The following is a 21,491-nucleotide window of genomic DNA, read 5'->3' on the forward strand; positions in this document are numbered from 1 at the left end:
TGTTCTATCAATTGATCATTAAACGGTTAGCATTAGTTTGATCGTTAATCCAACGTTAATGAGATTGCAGAGCCAACACTGATTAAAATGAACACAAGTAAATATTTGACTGACTTGTAGAATAACATCACTGACAGATTTATGTTAATGTCAAACTACTTTGTTAAAAACAAGCCACAAGCAATAAAAGAGAAAACTGCAAGCTTGCAATTGCTCCTGCCATAACTGACAGCTGATGTTCACGCTCATACACCAGGCCCTTCCTTCAGAAACAAAATACAATAGAATACAGCAATAGTCCAAAGTACTACATCTTACGGTACTGTTGGTGTTTAGATACCGATGGTAAACTTGTTAGAAATACCATAGATAAGTGGTTCTCAAACTGTGGGTTGAAACCCCAAAGTGGCTCACGACCCCATTTTAAAGGGCTGGTGTTAGACTTACTGGGGGCTGGGGCTGAAGCCCGAGCCCCACCACCCAAGGCTAAAATTATATGCTGCACACCTGGAACACTTTGTGCAATTCCATAGTTGCGTGGCCCTTGCAATCAGGACTTAGCATCTGGACAGGGCAAATCTACCCCAGGCAGTCCTCCACGCCATTGCAGACCCCCACCCACATGCAACAGCCCCAAGTGCATGCTAAACGGGTGAGGAAGGGAAAGGAGAACATGAGACACACAACGTTAGGGGATTTTCTTGTTGGCACTGCTTTCACTGTTTGCACTGTTCAATGTTTGGTTTATGCTCTTTGTTTTATTGATAGTTTTGATGTTTGTTTATTTCTGGTGTTTTAGTGTGCTGATGGTAGCTGGCCTGCCTGTCAATGGTCTAATATTATTTTTTCTTATACCTTTTTTCTCTTTTGGGGGGATAATTCATCCACAGTCACAAATAAAGGCTTATTTTATTAAGAATGTTTATTACCATCACATCATCTAATGTGTATTTCAAATAATAAAGATAAACACATGACAAGGTACAACTGGGAAGTTGTTGTGATGTGGCATCCCATGTGCTTTATGAAAATATGCTTATGATAAGAATATGCCATAACTGAGCTATATTTTATGCAAGATGGCTCATGTAAGGTACCATTGGAAAGGTTATGATTTACTGAATGTGATTATCCAATTTGTATGCATGTATCATTTTTGTATCTGAAGTTAGTAATATTGACCTGTGTATCTGCATTTCATATTTGCTGCTTTGGGTCACGCCCACTCCTGACACTTCAAGGTCTACAATGGAAAAGTCAGACATGGCTAATGGCCCATTAGCAAGGACAATGGACTGTGAAAAGATTTGGCCTTCCTGTGGACATTCATAATGCTACTGACTCATGGACAATGGGGTCGGATGATCTGGTCACGTGATACTAACCAACTGCTTGGTCTGATGTACTTTTCCATGTAGGCGTGGGGAATCAAACAAAGGATTCCCTCCTTATGGAAATTCTATATAAGACAGGGAAGGAAAACAATGATTGTCTTCAGCTTGCTTCACCTCTGCTCCCCACCCCAAAGGGATACTTGAAAACAAAATGACAGTAACTGAAAGGGTGGGGGGAAAAACTGGGCCAGACTGGAAGGGCATCTGGCCTGTGAAGAAGATTATTAGAACCACATTTAGGATGAGAATTCACATGTAACCAGTTTCTTTCGTGTATTAAGCTTAGTTACTCTGTTTTATTTTCTTAGTAATCCGCCTTGTTCTGTCTGTTACCTCCTTAACTACTTAAAATACACCTGTTATAGTTAATACATTTATTTCTGGTTTATAATATAACACAATTTATATGATTTCTAACTGAGGGGAGGGTGAGAAATTGTGCATACCCTCTTCCACATCAAGGGGAGAGGCGAATATAATAAATCTTTGGGACTGTACTCCAATCGAGGTGGACATCTGAGTGCTGGAGCAAGTCCCTTAAACTGAGTCTTCCCAGATCTGATCTGCAGCTGGGGGTGGCCCTGCCTGTGTGTGTGTGTTAGAGGAGGTTTTAAGAGCCTGGCTCAGTGAGCCTGGCCCAGGTTAAAAGGGGCCCATGCTGGCAGAACGGGTAGACTCAGAGGTATCCCAGCAGATGACTTCCAGGGGGTCCAAACCATCACAGTTGTATCCAAACACAATTTCTCAATACTTTTATCAACATCAATCCATATTGTAAATCCACAGTTCCTGCCACACACTCCCTTCCCCGTTTCATAAGAGTTATGTCACCTATAAGTACAATGCATGGCAATCAACTGCCACCCTCCCACATTAGACTGCATGATGTGACTGTACCTCATATATTGTAAATGTTGTACACACACTATAATACTATTCTTTGTCTTGCATTGGCTTGTGCAAGTCCAAAACGGGGGAGAACAGAGCATCCCTGATTGGTGTTGCCCAGGTGCATCCTGCTCCCACTGTAGTAAGTGTATTGGTTCCATATGCTGGAAACATTCCTGTCATAGGTCTATTCAGGGGGAAATGGCTCACCTTTGACTTCATAAAGATTGTGAAGAGCATAGCAAGCCATAATAATGCAGAGAGCACTGATGACACAGGAATCCAAATGTGCCTGTAGACAGCACCCACGGTATTTCAATGTGCACAATGCACATTCAACCACCGTTGTAAGCCTGCTAAGAGGGTAATTAAACCTTCTTTTGCCAAGGCCTCTGAGAGCAAGATATGATTTCATAAGCCAAGGCAAAAAGGGATATAGGGTCCCCTAGAATAACAGTAAGGACAGTAGGTCTATTTATGAGAATGTCATTAGAAGGGAATGGTGTCCCAGACTGGCCATGAATGTAGACTCCTAATCGGTGAAAAAGTTTGACATCATGAACTTTTGCAGTGCAGACCACGTTAAGCCCATAAGCTGGCCTCTGTGGTCCACAAAAGATTCTGCCTAACAATGGAATAGTACCCTTTGCAGTTTATATATTCACGTACTTCTTGAGGAGGGTAAACTATGGACACATGAGTCCCATCAATGGCCCCAGTGCAGTGTGGAAACCTCATTCTTTCAAAAACAGCAATTACTTCAGGGATATTGTATATGCCCATCACTTTAGGGTAAATCACATGCTTGATTGCCACCGCCTTACCCGCAGTTGACTTCCCAATGCCAAACTGGTTAGCAACAGACCTGTAACAGTTTGGGGTAGCCAGCTTACAGACAGTTATGCCAACTCTCTTCTGGACTAGTGTGGCTGCCCTCATGCATGTGTCGTGACACTGGACGGTTGGGGCAAGCTGCTCAGAAAGCTCCAAAACATGTAGCTTTCTTCATGAGAAAGTTCTGGACCCACTGCTCGTGACCCCGGGCCCGCATGATGTGATCCTATCTGGCAGTGCTTGAGGCCCTGCTCCAGAAGCATCAGAGTACATACGGGGCATCAGCAGTTATACCAAGAATCATGAGCAGCAGCCAGTTAGTTCATGTCTTGCATGTCTGTATCATCCTCCTCCTCTAACAGGTGCCTTTGGTAGGTCAGAAAATGCTGCCAGAATGTCCAGCAGCAGCTCCCAGAGGCTCCGCCCATTTCCTGAAACAAGAGTGAAAGCCCAAGCAAGAGAAGCTCTTCAAATGGCAACACGTCCATGTTGCTGGCTCTGGTTGCTGGGAGCAGGCAGATCCAAAAGATTGTTGGCAGGCTGCAACAACTTCCTTTAATGTCCAGGGTGGACAGTCAAGTTTTCCCACAATGCACCACAAACCAAGGGCTAGGGCACTAGGAAGCCTAGGATATGGTGGTTTGACCTGGGTCTGTGTACTGCAACGTGGAAGCTGGTGCCAAGATTTGGGGTCCTCAGGTCACCAAGTGTGGTCACTCAAGCTCTGGGCTTGAATCTGTGGACCCTGAGCTTTTAAGTCCCACTAACCCTGGGCTTTCATTCAAGTGTAGACACAGTGATGAATACTAGTGGATTGCACTGCAGGATCACAGCCATATTTTGCAACGTACTTTGGGACCCTTCTCTATAAATGTAAGAAATTATTTATTATTATTACCTCTATTATTTCAGAAGATCACAAAGATCAGTGAAGAAATCGTGTGAACTGATGCATTTCATTCTCATCAGTCTGTTGTTTTTTCCAAATCTTTAAATACAACTCTAACACAGAAAAGAACCTAACCGTATAAATGTCATGAGACACTTTGCGCTCTTTTCTTCTGCAACCAGATGAATCTCTATATACAAAAGAGTCACAAGAGAGTTCAAGCATGAACGGTGGAAGGGCATATCAGGTTCACATCACTGCCCACAGTTTATCTGGCTTAGTGGTAAAGCAATTTGTTCTGTGTCAGTGACAGCATGCATGACATCTCACCGATAAAGAAGCCTCTGGGACTTGATTTATTTCTTGAGCAGCTGAAGATGAAATACCAGCTCTGTTATATCTTTTTCATGGACTCATCTGTAAATTATAAAATCAGCTCCCCTTCTAATCCCCCCAAAATAGTCTCAGGAATGGCAGTGGAGGTATAGAGAAGAAGAAAAAGGGAAATGTCTTCAGACACACAGCTGACACAGAGCTATACTCCAGGGCATTTGTGGCAATTCACTTAGTCTGGCTAGCTGCTTCTACATGATTGAGAACATGCAGCTTTTGCTGTAAAAATTTCTGAAAAGCTCAAGCAATTTCAGTAACTGAAAGGTTGAATGGGGAATAGGGAATATCTTAAATGGCAACAGTTAAAATCACCCCAAAAGTTATTACTTGATCAGATGATAAGGAAGTAATGTAACTGTAATGGGCCAGATGCTCTTCTTCTATGGGAAACCCCACAAGAGGAAAACTGTTTAAAAAGAGTTTCCCCCATATGGCAAGAGGTTTGCAGCCTTTTGAGGGGCATGTCATGGCCATCAGCTCAGAGTATCTGTGCAGAAATCAGACTCCAGCTTCAGGAATCTTGGGGCACCAGTGACAAAGATCTGTCCACATACACTGCTCTCTGGGACCCTACTGCCCCAAGACAATCTCAAGTGAAATCGTAACCGTTCTAAAACTGTCTCCAGTCAGGTTAAAATTCCTTGCTCCTTCTTACTCTTTAGGCCATATTGAATGGTTTTACTGTGACCATGTGAAAGCAATTACATTTATTTAAAAGGTAAACTTAGCCATGCTTCATCAGAAAGCTGCGCTGACTTTAAAGTGAGGTGCAGAACTTTAAATCACTTGCAATGAGTTATAATGCTGTACAGAATTTATATCCTGAGGTGCGCCACAAACCCTGGTTCAGATTAGTAGTTTTATCTTGTTGCCTCACTCTGGCAGCTGTGCTATATATCTAAAATTAAAACTTGATTTTACATAGGGCCTTTTGTACTCCAAGCTTCCCAGAGCACATGACAGAACAATGATTAGTTAGATCCTAGTAGGGCAATGAGAGCAGAGGTAAATGCAGCAGCCATGATGTGACTTGGCAATTCCGCTACTCAACCTTTAAAAGAGAACAGATGGTTTGCCAGGACCCCAGGATTATTATTTATCTTTGTATTGTTACCCCTTTTGACCCAATCAGCTAGCCAAAATCTGGGGTCTTGTAGGTTGTGCCGACTGGGAGGAAAAATTGATGATGGAGTCTGGTACCTTTGATACAATCTCATTTATTTACAAAGAGAACATAAAGTCTGATTTCCTCACCAAAGGAGATCTCAAGAGATATAGCAAAAAAGAAGCATTTAGTGAAAAGGATTTAGCTTTCTTTTATTAAAAGGAAGCCAGGTTTTCTTATACTCCAGAAAAGATGTGTTACCAACTAAGAGTCAACATGCCAGCCTTTTCCCTAAGTTAATGTTTCAAATTTCATGCAGACATTTTACTTTGTGTCACTTCAGAAATCTCTCTCCAGAAGGAAAGCAATGGAACTCATGCAACATAAACAAAGCATAACAGCTGCAGTGAAATCCCCATCACAACAATTAGAAACCAATCCTCCTCCCCTAAACTCTGAATCGAAACACTTAACACCAACAAATCACAGCAGAACTATGTAAAGTGCAGCTGCCTTTGGCAGTGATCTTCCACTCACTCGTGTTCTGATAGCTATTAGACAGTGGCAGGATCTGGAGATTAACAACTTTTTCTTTTTTCCTTTCCTCTCTTCATTTCTCCTTTTCTTTTAATGGGTCTCTTTGGCTTCATGGTTAATGACTATATTTCTGGGTCCTATTAGCACCATAACACTTGCCAGAATAACACAATTATAGATAAAGTGAGGTGATACAGTATAAACATAGATAAAATGTAATTATAGATGAAGTACTCGAACTGTTACTGCAGTGTGTCACCAAACACAAGGACTGCAACTGTGAGGTTCTCACACAAGGGGAAAGGAAAGGTCTCCACTACCTGCTCACTTAGATATGGGTCTGTCAAAACCTTAAATAGGTTTGATAATAATTGCTTTAAAAACCTGTGGAATTTAGTAGAGATTATATCCTTTCTATTAAATTTTAAATGAACCTGGCATTCTGTAGCAGTGATATAGAAAGGTTCTCACTTTCTATTAAGTTCTACAGGACTTTTTCACAAGGCTAGTACCAGCGAGGACATGAATAATAGTAAAAGCTGAAATGCCTCCAGAAAGAGTCTGTTCTCAAAGTATTACTTGCACAGCAGGAAGTATGAGCAACTGGAAATTTTGCTAGATATCCTGTTCTCATGAGAATTTGAGCCTGATTTTAAAAACATAAGACTCTGGGATATTTTGAAGTATCTCAATGACTTTTGGATGCTGTCTGTACACTGAAATATTTGAGGTTCCCTTATCACTAATAAAAATTATATTTTATGTGGGATGGATTATTAAAATGTTTGTCTTGGTTTGAGATGCATTGTAACAGTTTTTGCCAAAATATCTGTATCAAGAAGCTAATGTACAGAGCATAAACTATGCACTATACAGACCTCCTTTGCTAAAACATTACTCAAATAAAAAAAAAATAATCCCAGTTCAACTGGAGCATTATACCTAGAGGGAGAGATCAACATAATGCAATAAGATTTAGAATACTCAACCAAAGAGAGAACTCCTATAGTAGATGTTTCTTGTAATAACAATATTGGCAAAATATGCAAGAGGATATTACATTCACACACTCTAATGAAAAGTTAATACTTCTGTGACCCTCTTCCCCTCACTATGCAGACCAAAACATACATTTTAACTAACTGGCAGAACCTCAGTGAGTAGGATGACCAGATGTCCAGATTTATAGAGACAGTCCCGATACTTGGGACTTTGTCTTATATAGGTGCCTATTACCCCTCACACCCTGTCCCAATTTTTCACACTTGCTGTCTGGTCACCCTATAAGTGAAGGCAAAGGGAATGAGAGCTGCAAAAGGGCACCCCATGTCTTGCCTACTGACTCAGGTATGATTGATTACTTGGAAATGAAATTGAGACATGAGGAAACTGAACACTGGTGGATAAGCAAGGCAAATGCTGTCCAAATACAACCAGCAACAATGTCAATTTATTGACTCAGATCCTGGGATGAGTCTAAGGTAAGCAGAGCACAAGTCAGGGGTTGTGGGGGTCACAAAAATGGCTTCATCTCACCTTTCCCTTTGATTGTGCAGGCTGGTCCCCTGTGTTAGGGCAGCCTGAGAGTTGCAACAGCCAGTGGGAGCTGATGATCAGTGTAACCCAGGGGCATCCTGTGCATGTCCCTTTTCCTCCAGCCATGCCACTTTCCCCTACTGTGCCAGAAGCATATAGACCAAGTGGCATAAGAGCCATTATGTTGACTCTACACTACCAGAGAATCTCCATCCCAGTGGGCTGTTACTTCCTAGGCTGGCTTAAGAAGCAAAATACACCGAAGGATGTGGCCTATACTCTCCCAGAAGAAAAGCAGAAGAGCCTAGCATAAAAGGAAGACATTAGAGAAACAAGACAGCCTCAAAACCATTCTGAAATAGAAAAGGAGACAAGAAGGGCTGCCCTTGAGGCCAGCCGCCCATTAAAGTCCCCCAAAAGATTAGAGTTAGTTAATGATCTGTCCCCTGAGGTGGCCACTGCCAACCTTCATTTGACACTTGTTCATTAGGTATATTACCACTGATTAATGCTGGATTATTGATTTCCTTTTAAAACATGAGACATTTGTCATCTGAGAACAATGTGATATAGAGTTTGAAAAATATTTTTAAAAAGGGGCTACGGGGAAGGCACACATGACCTCAAATCATGGCTCATAATCATGCCAGTAATCCCTTCCTCATTATGCAGTTAGGAGATGTATGGCTCATCCCCTTTTTTCCCCAGGAAAGTGAGACAATGGAAATATTTATTTTTATTTTACTATTAATTTCTTTACCTTTTTAACATACATCTCTAGCAGCCCATCCCGTGCTCAGGGTACCTATCCCATACATTGCAAATGACAACATAAACAGAGACTGTGCATAAATACATCCACCTCAATCCAAACCCTCCTAAACAACCTTAATAGAGAGGGTAAAAGGATAAGCTTTGCAGCAGGCTCAGAAGATTCACAAATCTGGGCTGTGGTGGACAAAGGGGTAACTATATAAATAGTGCCACACTTACTCACAGCTCTCATGAGCTTAGGGACAACATGAAAAGTCCCTCTTAACCCTAATTTTTTCTTAATGTTAGTCATTTAAGTGGCTACACTTTTCCTAACTTTTTGCACAATCCAGCAGTTGTTATTTAAGCAAAACTTGCATTGAAGTAAAAATTATCAGTCATCTTCATATTATCGTTTATAACTTTGATATCTGGAACGATATTGAAGTAAATTATTAAACAATTAGTTTGTAAGCACGTAGAGGATAACAGGATTATAAGTAATAGTCAACATAGATTTGTCAAGAACAAATCATGCCAAACCAACCTCATTTCCTTCTTTGATGGAGCTACTGGCTTAGTCAATAGGAGGGAAGCTGTAGACATATCTTGATTTTAGTAAGACTTTTGACACACCACACAACACATGAAATTACTATAAGGTGGATGCAAAAGTGGTTGAAAGACCATACTCAAAGAGTAGTTATCAATGGTTGCTGTCAAACTGCGAGGATGGATCTAGTGAGGTCCCACGGGGGTCTGTCCTAGGTTCAGTACTATTCAATACTTTCTTTAATGACTTAGATAAAGGAGTGGACTTGGATAAAATTTGCAGATGACACAAGCTAGGAGGCACTGCTAGTACTTTGGAGAACGGTATTTGAATTTATCTTGATAAAATCAGTCTGAAATTAACAAGATGAAATTCAATAAATGTGCAAAGTATCGTTCTACACTACAAAGTTTGGTCAGTGTAAGTTCCCTTGCGTTGACCTTGTTGTGTATGTGTTTACATTTAAATTTTTCAGCCACCGATTACTCTCCATTACACCAACATAGTAACACTGGCTTCCGGAGCGGTGTTGAACCATGCTGAATATACTGAGGTCCACGCAGCACAAATATAGACATTGCATTACCTTTGTTGACTCTAACGTCCTCCAGCAGCTGTCGCACAATGTCTGACACTGACCGCTCTGGTCACAACTATGAACTCCATTGTCTAGGCATCGCGGAGATCAGAAATCACATTCCCCCTTTAGAACCCCACACATTTTTTAAATGAGTTTTCCTGATTATCCGTCTTGATGAGCACACCTCTTTCTTCTGTCCATTGTTGTGTGCAACTGCCCAGATGACCATGACCATGACCATGACCATGCCGGCTTCCAGCATGAACAATGAGGAGGAAGAGGATGGGGGACATGCGACCAGGAGATCCAGCCAAGACCTGTTGGAGACTCCACTGCAGTCCAATGGGTCCCAGCCATTGAGCTTGGGTGAACCTGATGCAGAAGAAGGAATCTTGGGTAAGTGTGTACATTTATTTCCTGTTACAGTGATGGCACCCCTGACTAAGCAGGACACAGCTATCACCTTTTCATTAATTTACTTGTTCTAGATGAGGTGGTGGTACTACAAAGAGAAGCTGTAGCGAGGCATAAGCTGGGCCCCTCTGGTTTCTGCCCCTGCTTCCCTCGCAAATCAGTCAGGGACACCTCAAGTTGATGCAAACACCAGAGCTCTTTATTTACAGATATTTCCCACCACCACATTACTATCTATGTACAGGTTTTTCACAGCCAAACTTTGCCAGCAGCAGACTAGAGGGCAGGGCAGGGCAGGGCCTTTTTCTTCCCCCTCCTCCTCCTCTGGCTTCCTTCCTGCCAGCCTTTATAGCCCCTGGCTAATTAGGCTGGCAGCTGTTTCTTCTTGCCAGGCAGGCAGAGGGCTCTTCAACCAGCCCCAGTCCATCCCTCTTGATTGGGACTGGAGTGGCAGGGGGGCTGATTAAGCCGTCCTTACTCAGCACCCTGTGACAGAAGCAGAGTTATCTGTTTCTCATTCCCTGTAGAGTTAGGCAAGAGGGCCATGTGGAGCAGTGTGTTTATGTACACAGGGATGTCCCTTGAATCCTCCTGAGAGATTTCAAAGAAACTTTCATGGAGGTACTCTGCAATCCTTTCCTAAAGATTTCTAGGTAGGGATAGCAGTCTTATTTCTTCCCCATGGTAGGACACTTTCCCATGCTAGTCTGCAATAACTTTGACAGGCACCATTGCAATACACAGGCTAGCAGTATGTGTGTTAAAACCTACACGCCCAGAACCTGCGGAGTTGTCAGCTGCTGACTCCTGCACATCGCCACAGGAAGCCTAGACAGGATGACCCTGTGAGGCTGGATGTGGCAGGAAGTACTGCCCAGCAAGACCTGAGTGACAGCTCATCACAGCCATTGATTGACCAGTATCAGTACTTAAACCAGGAAGAGGGGGAGTTGCCTAAGCAACAACACAGGTTGCCTGCCCATCTGCGCTCCAGACCCTGTTTGTGATAGACCCTAGACAGATTCTGACCCTGGTTTGTCCTTGACTTTGCTATTCGATTGCCATCTGTAACTTGGAACCCAACCCTGATCTCCTGGTAACCTGACCCTGCCTGCCTCCTGACACCTGATTTTCCGTCTGCCCATAAACTAGGTGCATAAACTTGACCCTTCCATAAACTAGGTGCATTCCTTTTGCATACGTAAGAGCCAATTACATTCACATCAAAATCTCTTTACAAAACATAAATAAACTACACCTAGATTGAAAATGAGATGCTGGCAATTGTATTTGATTGTCTTAAATTACATCAATGTAACCCTTCTGCCAGGCCAAGTTGATAGCAGCAAGGGCCGGGTTCAGTACACAGGGGTTCCCTCTCATCAAAGCAAATGCAAAACTGGCTTGAGCCCCCACCCAGTGACGTGGAAAAATCCTACACACCCCCTGGGCACCTCAAAGAGGCAATACTTCCCCTCTCGCAAGCACAGAGTCTCGGTGTAGCAGAGACTCTTTAATAACATGAAGTAAACGACATCAGCATTAAATTGGGAAAACACCACAACTAGTATTCATTAACCAAACCATGAGCAAAGACCCACCCCAGCAAATTGGGCCATGTCCTTTCCCTTGGGTTCTTGAGTCCCACAACCCAAACGTCTCGAGCCCAGCAATCCAAAAATCACCCAAAGTCCAAAAAGTCCAGCCCCTGAGTTCAAAAGTTCATCTGCAGAGTGTTACTCCCCAGTCTGGGTAAAAATGTGCCTGTGTGCGGGGGGGAAAGAGGTAGGGTGCACCTTACGTGACCTGAAGCTGACTGCCCCACAGGGGCTCCACTCGCTGTCTCATGAACACTCCACCAGCCTATCCACGAATAGCACCACTGCACTCTAGATCTTCAGGCTCCCCACTACTTGACACAGTGCTCAGTGATTTCAGCTTGTAGAAGTGGGAGCCTTAGTGCTGGTGCACCATAAGGCCAAAGTGAATTCAGCACAGTCCTGTAGTGAGACTCTTAATAGACCCAAAATTAGCTCTGACATTCCACAGTGGAGAGAGACAGAGGTGCAACTGGTGTTTCAGACCCTCACAAAGAGGCCCACACCACCAGATACTAATACCTGTCTCAAACCTCTCTCAATTCACAGAGTTTTGGAACCCATGTCCCTTGCCTAGCAAGTGCTACTTAGTTGATGGTGAGTCCCTCCATCATACAAAAGGCCAAGTACAGTTCCACTGTCCTTGATTCCCATAATCGGGGTAATAATTTATTCTTCCTGCCCCAATAACAGAAACACTGGGGATCCCACAGCAGCCAAAGTGACCATCTGGGCAGCTATGGGCTCATTCTAGGCGGGGTGGGTGTGCCTACGCAAATGAAATCAGCCCCTGAAGTTCTTTTCCACAACTTGCCACACCTCACCACCATATGTCAGGGTGGAGCTCATCCTGACTCTGCTTACATCAATATTAGTAGTAGCAGTGGGCATCCTTCAGTCTCAAGAGACCATGGGTATGCGCCCCTGAGTAGTATAGAATTTACTCAGTTGGTTTTATGGCAGTCGTGAACATGGCTGAAGAGACCCACTGGAGAAAGAGACACAATCTCTGTTGCATCTGTGACATTTAAAGGTGACTTTTCAGTCCTTTGGGCTCTGCCTTCTGTAAGCTCTTTTCTCCTTTGCTAAGCTGGGTAGCTTCCTCTCTTAACTCCAGAGACCTTTGTTAAGCTCTTCTTTCCAAAGGCTGCGGTCTTGAGAGTGATCTTCCCAGTTATCCACATCCATGTCCATTTCTTTGAGGTCTCGCTTGCACACATCCTTGAAACGCAATGTTGGGCGTCCTTTGGGTTATGCCCATCATTCATCTGGCACACATGCCCAAACCAGCAGAGGCATCTCTGTTTGAGGAGTGTTTGCATGCTGGGTATGCTGGCCCATTTGAGCACCTCCATGTTAGTGACTCTGCCCCTCTAGAAAATTCCAAAGATTCGATGAAGGCAAAGCACATGAAAGCTACATCATGTACATTATGATGTACATAAGTTACATCAATGTACATAGATTAAATGAGTAAGAGAAAGAAAAGATGTAAGATTGTGAAATATCAGGAAGACCATTGGAAAGCCTAGGATGGAGCTTATTAAAATTTGACAAGAAAATATTTACTATTAATAGAGCACTCCATGAATTCAGTGTAGATTTCAAAACAATAAACAAGCACCAGAATGATGATTACCCACATAAATCACAGTATACAAAAGCACAGAATACCAGAGATTCTGACAGGCAACTAAAAACAAAAACTTTACTTTGAGAGACATACAAGACCATTTTCCAGCCAGATAGCTGGGCAGATAGCCACTCGGTACAGATGACAGCTAGAAGCCAGCAAGGGCTGTTAACCCTTCAGAGCTAAGACATGGTCACGTACAGTACTGTGGAAATGGACAGTCATAGATACCAGAGAAACCACTGAGATATATGTGAAACACACAAGATCCCAGGTACCTCTTAATAAAGGGAAAAGTAGGTGAGACTTCAATTCCTCCAGGGACAAATGAGCTATGAGGATCTGGATTAGTGTCAGCAAATCACTGCACATACCCACATTGCCCAAGTTACCACGTATGGCGTTGATGCAGATGCCATCACCACCCCAAGTTGCACAATCCGATAGAACCTGGCTAAAGCTGAGCCTATCAGGGTAGAAACACAGCTATAAGGGACTAATTAGGTAACCTGGAAAAGAAGTTCAGAAAGTGCTGACCAGTTATAGATTGTCTATTGTTTCAAATTTAAACGTATCGTGTGAGGTCTTGTCTACACACAAAAGTTGTACTGCTTTCATTATATTGTGTAGTTAAAGAGGTACACGCCTCCCTAGCCGTGGATGCAGTTATACCGGTATAAAAGTGTGTACATTGGCATAGCTTCTTCCTATAAGGGAAAGGGACTAAGCTAGGTCAGTCAAAGTACTTTTATACCAGTATAACTGCATCCACAACAGCAGTTATTCCTGTAAAACTATTTCCATTAAAATAAAAATCATGCCCCTAACCAAACTAGTTCTATAAAAGCTGTGTATAGACCAGGGCTAGGAATGACTACAGGGCAAAATCTGAAAATGGGACTTAGAGCTGTAAGTCACTTAGGCCCTTTTGAACATTTTTCCCAGAGTGATTAAGGAAGAGATGTAAGGTGAGCTGTCACGTTGCTAACATGGGGATGACTATGCTAATCTGTGTGTTAAGCCTCTGAACATGCCCAGTCTGAATTAAATGCCTCCAGGTGCCTGAGCAGACTCATGGTCTGATTCTCCCTGTCTTTGCACCTTTTATCGTGGAGGGCACTCACACCTCTCAAAGGCTTGCAGCACCTCACAGGATGAGGCCCTTACATCTGTGGAAAATGGGTGTAAAACTCTACCAAATAAGGGCTAGATTCATCCCTGCAGTGATGCAGGCACCAGTATAAGGACAGGGGGAGGTATTTTGGGTCTCCCCTAGTCAGGTACATGGGGGTTGGTGTGGCTTTCAGTACAGACTTGGGCAACCCTCATGCCCAACTTGCATCCCTGTTGCAATGCCGCTAGGATTGCTGACTCTCCAGAGTGCAGGTCTGCCCTGGCCTGCCATGCCCCACCTTCAGCCCACCCTCTGCAACCAGGGCTCCTATGGAGGTGGTAGTTTCACTTGCTTATGACCCCCTTGTAGCCCTTTAACTGGCAAAAAGAGGTCGTAGGACAATGATGAACAGAGCCTAAAAGTGGTAGCATTTTTCAGTCTCTTTTCGTAGGTGTAAATGACTACCTGAGTTGCAAGGTACTGGAGAATCAGGCCATCAGTCTGAGCTGAGGGCTCACACAATTAATAAAAGTGCAGAGACTACATTCCAATAACCCTGCTTTCTGAGGACTCACTAAACATTGCAGGTCCTTGGGGCATACATTTCAAGTACCAGGCTGCCCTTTAGATTGCATTGCTCATATCCCTGCATGGTATTTCCCTAGGTGTTTGATTAGGAAAAAAATAAATAAAACCAACTTGTCTTAAAAAAATGCAAAGAATATAAAGCAGAAAGAAACTAATATGCCTTTGAAAAAGTAGTCTGTTTACATGGATGGAGTTTGCTAGGTGTGCTTGCAAGCAGATTAGGTTGCAAAGCCATTGCAATGGCTTTGATTTCTGTCACCATTAATCCATCTCCTTGGGAGTGGTTTGTTGCTGGTGTTGAACAGAGGGGAAGGAACATGCTGGTTTACCCGTCCCAGCATTCTGGGTGAGATTCTAGGCTGTGCCTCTAAGCAGCACATCTAGCAGCCCCAGGTAAGCCACTTATACACCCTCCTGATTCTGGGTGCACCTGGGGCTTGAGCAGCCCCTGACGTAATTCAGACAATCTGAGGGGCCTAAGAAATGGCCACCGCCCCAGGCTACCCTATGCTACACTCCTGCCCCCAATACGCTCCTCCTGCCCCCTGCCCAAACCCCGCCTCCCTCTTGTTGCTGGTTCCACAAACATTGCACAAACCAAAGATTCCTCCATGGTCAGGGAATCCGCAGCTGCTCATTTAGAGCAGCTACAAGGTCACTTTGTACTGCAGTTACCTTAACACAGGGAAAAAGAAAAGGAGGACTTGTGGCACCTTAGAGACTAACCAACTGATTTGAGCATAAGCTGTCGTGAACTACGAAAGCTTATGCTCAAATCAATTTATTGGTCTCTAAGATGCCACAAGTCCTCCTTTTCTTTTTAGGTCATGGATGAGTTTAAATGTCAGGTCAGGGAGGTAGGGTCAGAGTTTCAACATGTTGCAGAAGAAGAAAAATATGGCAGCATCACGCTGTCTGGAGTGGCTCACAACTGAATGCCTACCTCAGGGCAGACTGTCAAAAATGGGGCAGACACCGGAAACTGGTGGTAAGTTCTGTAATATGACTTCACCAAGCCAGTAACAAATGTGAACTCCTGGATCACTCTCTCAGTCTTACCATGGAGTCACAGACCGTCCCCTTAGGCTCTCCAGTCTATCTTGCCACCCAGGAAAGCACTTAGTGATAAATGGTCACTTACACCAAGAGACCAGTCACTTACTCCAGATCAGCTGATATCCCAGATCATACACCATAGACAAGGATTGTAGCCAATCCTGTAATAAACTATCTAAAGGTTTAATAACTAGGAAAAGGAAATAGGAGAGTTATTTACAGGTTAAAGCAAGCAAACATATACACACAAATGAGTTGTAATCTAAATCTTATGAATGACAGAGTTGCAGTGATCTGTCAATTCTAAATGTCTTTCAGGGTAAAAACTGGGATAACCCTAGGGGATCTCTTGCTTTAGTTTAGATTCTCTGGCCCTGTGAGAGTTCAAACAGCAAAGAGATGAAAAATCTTCATATCATCTATTTTTATGTCCCTCTTCCAGGAGGATTCTGAATTCAGAGGATGGTGAAACTGCTTAGATTTGCAATTCTGTACTTGATTAGAACAACAGGGGTCCTAATCAATTGTGTATTTATATTGTGAAGCAAACCAGGAGCTGGACCACATTGTGATAAGCATTGAACAGGGCAGGGATGTAGGACGACACAATCTGTAAACTAGGAAAGAGGTTACATTTTCAGCCACAGGTAACACAGTCAATGGACTCCAATCTGTCATGAAAAAGGGATTGCATGTAAGTCACGGGAAAATTTGACCCCAACAGAAAAGGTAAAGAACTGTGAGTAAAGGAACATGAATACACATACATGTCTATATTTATTATATCAATTACAAAATTCCTGGGATTAGTCCTCCAAGCTGTAAAGATATTCCCACATTTTACCAATCATGCAACCAAGAACCATCCTAATTGACTAGGGGGAGGAATGGACATAGTTGTCAATATTTATCCTAAATAAGCCTGAGCAGTTACCAAAGAATAAAGCAAGATGATCTCCTTCCTGCAAGGAAGAGAATCCGCAGCCAACTTGCTTTATGTGGTGGTGGTTTTTTAAGTTGTATTCTGTTAACACTGTTTTGGAGCATGCAGCTGTAGCCTAAGCTGTAAGCAGTCTATCCTGATGGCTTATGGGGAGTGGATTTGGAAATGCTGGTATGACTGACTCTTTTGAGTCAAGTTAATAAAATGAAGTATTATTTTGCACTTATATAGCACTTTCAAAGGATCTCAAAGTGTTTTACAAAGATGAATAATCATCATTCCTACTTTACAATTAGGGGACTACAGCACAGAGATTAAATGATTTGTCCAAGGTCAAATTTTGAGTCAGTGGGGAACAGAATCAGCCTTCATTCAATCATGTGGTCTTTAACTCCCAGATTCTATTTTACTGCCTTTCTATTCCTATCCTTTGAATCTCTTTACTTTAGTGCCCAGACCTCTGCTTCACTGCAAACCTTCACATTTTTGTCTTCCAGCAAAACTGCAGGATGAATAAAAACACCAGGAAACATCAGATGAAATATGGACTGGGTGGGTGTATGTCACAATATCACTGGACAGCATTTAATCTCTGACAAAACCTTTGTGCCTCTTGCCAAATGCAATTCTTTCATTTTATAAATGAGATTATATACTCTATTCTTCTCTGCCTCACTTCCTGAAGGATTGAGATAAGCCTATAGTTATTGTCAAGAGCAGAAGCACCATATACAAAACATATCAGAGCAATGAAGAGGATCTTTTAAAAAATAATCATGATGAGTCAAATTCATCCCTTGTGTAACTCCACTGAAGTCAATTAAAGTGCAGTTTGGAAAACAGTCCTTAGGCTAATGCATTAATGTTGCACTGAGATGGAGTGAGCTGTCATTTTACTCGATATCCATTTTTCATACAAATCAGAATGAATTCTTTATTTTTCTACTCCTTCCACTAGTTTTCATACATGATTTGCAGCTACTGTCATGTTTACATGTACCATCTGGTTAAACATCAGAAGAAGTTACCGACATTTTGCCTGAACCTAGCAGACTTTTACATACAATCAAATTGTTTGCATGCCACTAGAATTTCAGTGTTCAGACCAAAGTTTTGTGGAACTCTCCTTACAGTTCATGAAAGCAAGTGAAACTTCATGCTTGGTGTGCTACGTTATAAACTCAAACTTCAGGAGATTCTTCAAAAGGCTCAATCAAACCTGGACCCAGGTTCAAGAGCATCTGGGACTATTTATGGTTCTGCATTAAAATTAGGCAAAACTAGTGGCTTCAACTGAGTTTCACTCTGAGTTTCTGGGTTTGAAAATTAGAGGTGAAACCATGGTTACAAATCCACACGCCTTGAAGTAAACTTTTGAAAGTGTTTCCTTTGGTGAAGTGGAACTGCTGAATTTCATACAATCCTAGTTAAAACATGGGCGGTACTACATATAGGGGACCATACTGGGGAACCATGGGGAACTTTTAGGACTTTGCATATAAGGAGCAGCTATTTTGCATTTTGGCTGGGAGAGCAAAACCCCAAGAACCTGCAACAGGTTTCTCCAGTGTAGCATGCACCATCAATACAAGAACATTGGAACTGTTGAGATGATGCTCTGGTGTAATGTGCATCATGCATACAAGTGAGGGCAAGCATTCTTGGATGACTAAAGCACAGCCAGACAAAGGAACTTTCATTACTTTCTGCTTGCTGACGTGCCCATAAAAATCCTGGATACCTTGACTTGACCTGGAAAGCCCCATTTGCGACTGAAAATGAGAACTGGTTTCCTTCCTTTGTAAAATTGCAGAAGAAATGAATGATTTGCCTTCTGTATTCCTCCTTTTCATTCCATCATGTTAGGTCCAGCTCATATGGCCAGTCAGGAGGAATGCACTGGGTTAAATATGTTAATGTGTCCCCACCCCATCCGCAGGCCTTGCAACAGCCATATTTTCTTCACAGAAAACCAAATGTGAGATCTAGGTAGTCCTTGGACAATCACCTTAAAAAGTTTTTCTTTGCCTGACCCTAAACTAACCTATTCTATTTAGTAATTTATACTGTACCATCTAATTGCTTTGGAAACAACATTTGGTACTAGACCTTTGTTAGGAGATAGACACAATTAACTATGAATAGTCCTGGGTAGATCATTACTAAATAAATCCTACAGTTCTGTTACTTCAGTGATCTATCTCAAATCCAACCAACTGATAAAGTTCTTACATTAAATCATTGCTTCTCTTTTGCTTCACAGCTCATACAAACATCAAGGGCTAAATGCAGCGGAGCAACACCAGGGGAGAAACTGTCTTTATGTATTTACTCTCTGCCTATAGTAGATCCTACCGATACATCCGTGCAGGCCAAGTACTAATACAATGAAATATGTCAAATACAATTTCAACATCAACCCAACTAATATCACTTGTAAAAATACAAGCAAAAAGTCAATACACAAGAAATATAAAGTTCTTTTTTATGAGAAGTGTATCTTATTTTTGCAAGCAATGAGGCCATGAGCTCAACAGAGACACCTGCAGGCACATTCCACAAACCCTAAACTATGCCAAGAAACAATGATGACACAACTGGAGATTATAAGGGATGGACATCAGGGCCATCCCAGCCTTACTGTCAGCTGCAATTATAGCCTGCTTTCTCTTAATTGTTATAATCAGGGAAGCCTGGAAATATCAGCAAAGTTGATGATCAAGTAGAACTTTTTTTAAGAAACACATTTCTGGGATGGAGGGGTTGTTTCTTTTTTGTTTTAAAAAAGAGTTAGTGTTGGTGAGAGAAGAATGACCTTATTTCAATGTACCTCAACCCTCACATGAAAGGACAAAAGCATAGCTCAATCGCCATGTCAATTCAAAATCTTCAGTTTCTCTATAAGGTTTCCAATTAAAATCAGTTAAGGTGGTGGTGAGTTTTGCCCCCCAAAGCTCTTCTAGTTCAGGGAATATTGATCCTTTCAGTTATTGTGAAACCTGGAGCTTTAGACACAAAACTCCCAAACTTATTTGGATGAATGAGCAAATGGTGTAAATAAATTATTAAATAAAGACATGAAGCCCAATTCCCGATTACACTGTTGTTTATGCTGATGTAGGTCCATTTACTTCAGTGAAGTTACACTGATGTAAAACCAGCAGAGCATCAGGCCTGTCACTGTATAAAAGCGCAAATGAAGGAATGAGTGGTACAAGTTTTACATAGAGTTGCTCTTTACAGCTTGAACATCAGTTCATCATGATTTATATTATTAAAGAAATGTTTTTCTTCATAGATTAAATGGGATCTCCTTCTAACCTGACTAACATTCAGGCAGAAGAGCAGGTGGCTGCATTCAGACAGAAAAATATTTGGGGTAACAAAAATCATTAATCTCTTTATTTTGAATTCAACTGCAGGCAGATATTTTCCATTTTGCCAAGCACAGTAAAATAAAAACCTAAAATAAAAACAAAACAGTTGACCTTGATACACAAGCACAAACCTGCTTGTTATGGCCTTCAAATTCTTGTAATATTATGATCCAAGTGTGTCAAATGCACCAAACAAATTCAGCCTCACCACCTGTTCCGGAAAAATATGCACATACCAAATTAAAAAAAGAAATGTGCAGAGATTCTCAGTATGGATTACATGGGATTCTTTTCAAACATGTTTCATATTACACATGGATTGAATCAAAGACCATAAAAAGTCCCCCTGCGCTACTACCAGAATTTCCTGTTTCCAGTTTCTGTTCAGCCCAGGTTAAGCCTGATGGTCTTTATAAACCCTCAAAGATTTGTAGGGAGAGATCCAGTTAGATTATAGGCAACATATGCAACCGGCAATTTGTTAAACTCAAACTTTCTTTAATCTCTGCCAAAAACTAGGGTTTGCATTTGCAAACCAATGTGGCTTATCTGAGTTCACATGCAACTCACAAAGAGATTCCATTGTGTACAGGGATAATGCAGATTACCTCAATTTGTTGCAGTTACATACACAAATGTAAGGAGATGAGGAAACTGAACTCAAACATTTTATTTTTTAAAAGACAATCATAGAAAGGTATTGCTTAGTATGAGAGGACCCTTAGCAAAGTACAGGTCTTCATCAGCTTCATGGAGGGTAGGTCCATCAATGGCTATTAGCCAGGATGGGCAGGGATGGTGTCCCTAGCCTCTGTTTGCCAGAAGCTGGGAATGAGTGACGGGGAATGGATCACTTGATGATTACCTGTTCTGTCCATTCCCTCCGGGGCACCTGCATTGGCCACTGTCGGAAGACAGGATACTGGGCTAGATGGACCTTTGGCCTGGCCCAGTATGGCCGTTCTTATGTTGCAGGTTCTTATGTCCTTATGCTGCAGGTTTGGGCAATAAAGCAGAGCTCACTGGCATGGCTCTAGACCAGGGGTGGGCAAACTTTTTGGCCTGAGGGCCACATCGGGGTTCCAAAACTGTATGGAGGGCTGGGTAGGGAAGGCTGTGCCTCCCCAAACAGCCTGGCCCCTGCCCCCTATCTGCCCCCTCTCACTTCCCACCCCCGACTGCCCCCCTCAGAACTCCCGACCCATCCACACACACCCCGCCGCTCTTTGTCCCCTGACCGCCCCCTCCCGGGACCCCCCACCCCTAACCACCCCCTGGGACCCCACCCCTCGTCCAACCCCCCCTG

The 21,491-nt window shown here is 42.5% G+C and overlaps 1 long non-coding RNA gene across 1 annotated transcript in view; it reads left to right on the top strand.

Moving 5' to 3' along the window:
- LOC311521148 overlaps positions 1-19,062 on the top strand; it is a 52,797-nt gene extending 33,735 nt beyond the window's left edge. Inside the window, exons 2-3 of the long non-coding RNA XR_014711813.1 lie at positions 9,684-9,858; positions 17,306-19,062. This is a non-coding gene — a long non-coding RNA (uncharacterized lncRNA). The remainder of the gene's footprint in view (positions 1-9,683; positions 9,859-17,305) is intronic.
- Positions 19,063-21,491: the final 2,429 nt, after the last annotated feature.

The sequence above is a fragment of the Lepidochelys olivacea genome (genome assembly GCF_965140295.1).
Source record: "Lepidochelys olivacea isolate rLepOli2 genome assembly, chromosome: 5".
Classification (NCBI taxonomy): domain Eukaryota; kingdom Metazoa; phylum Chordata; order Testudines; family Cheloniidae; genus Lepidochelys; species Lepidochelys olivacea.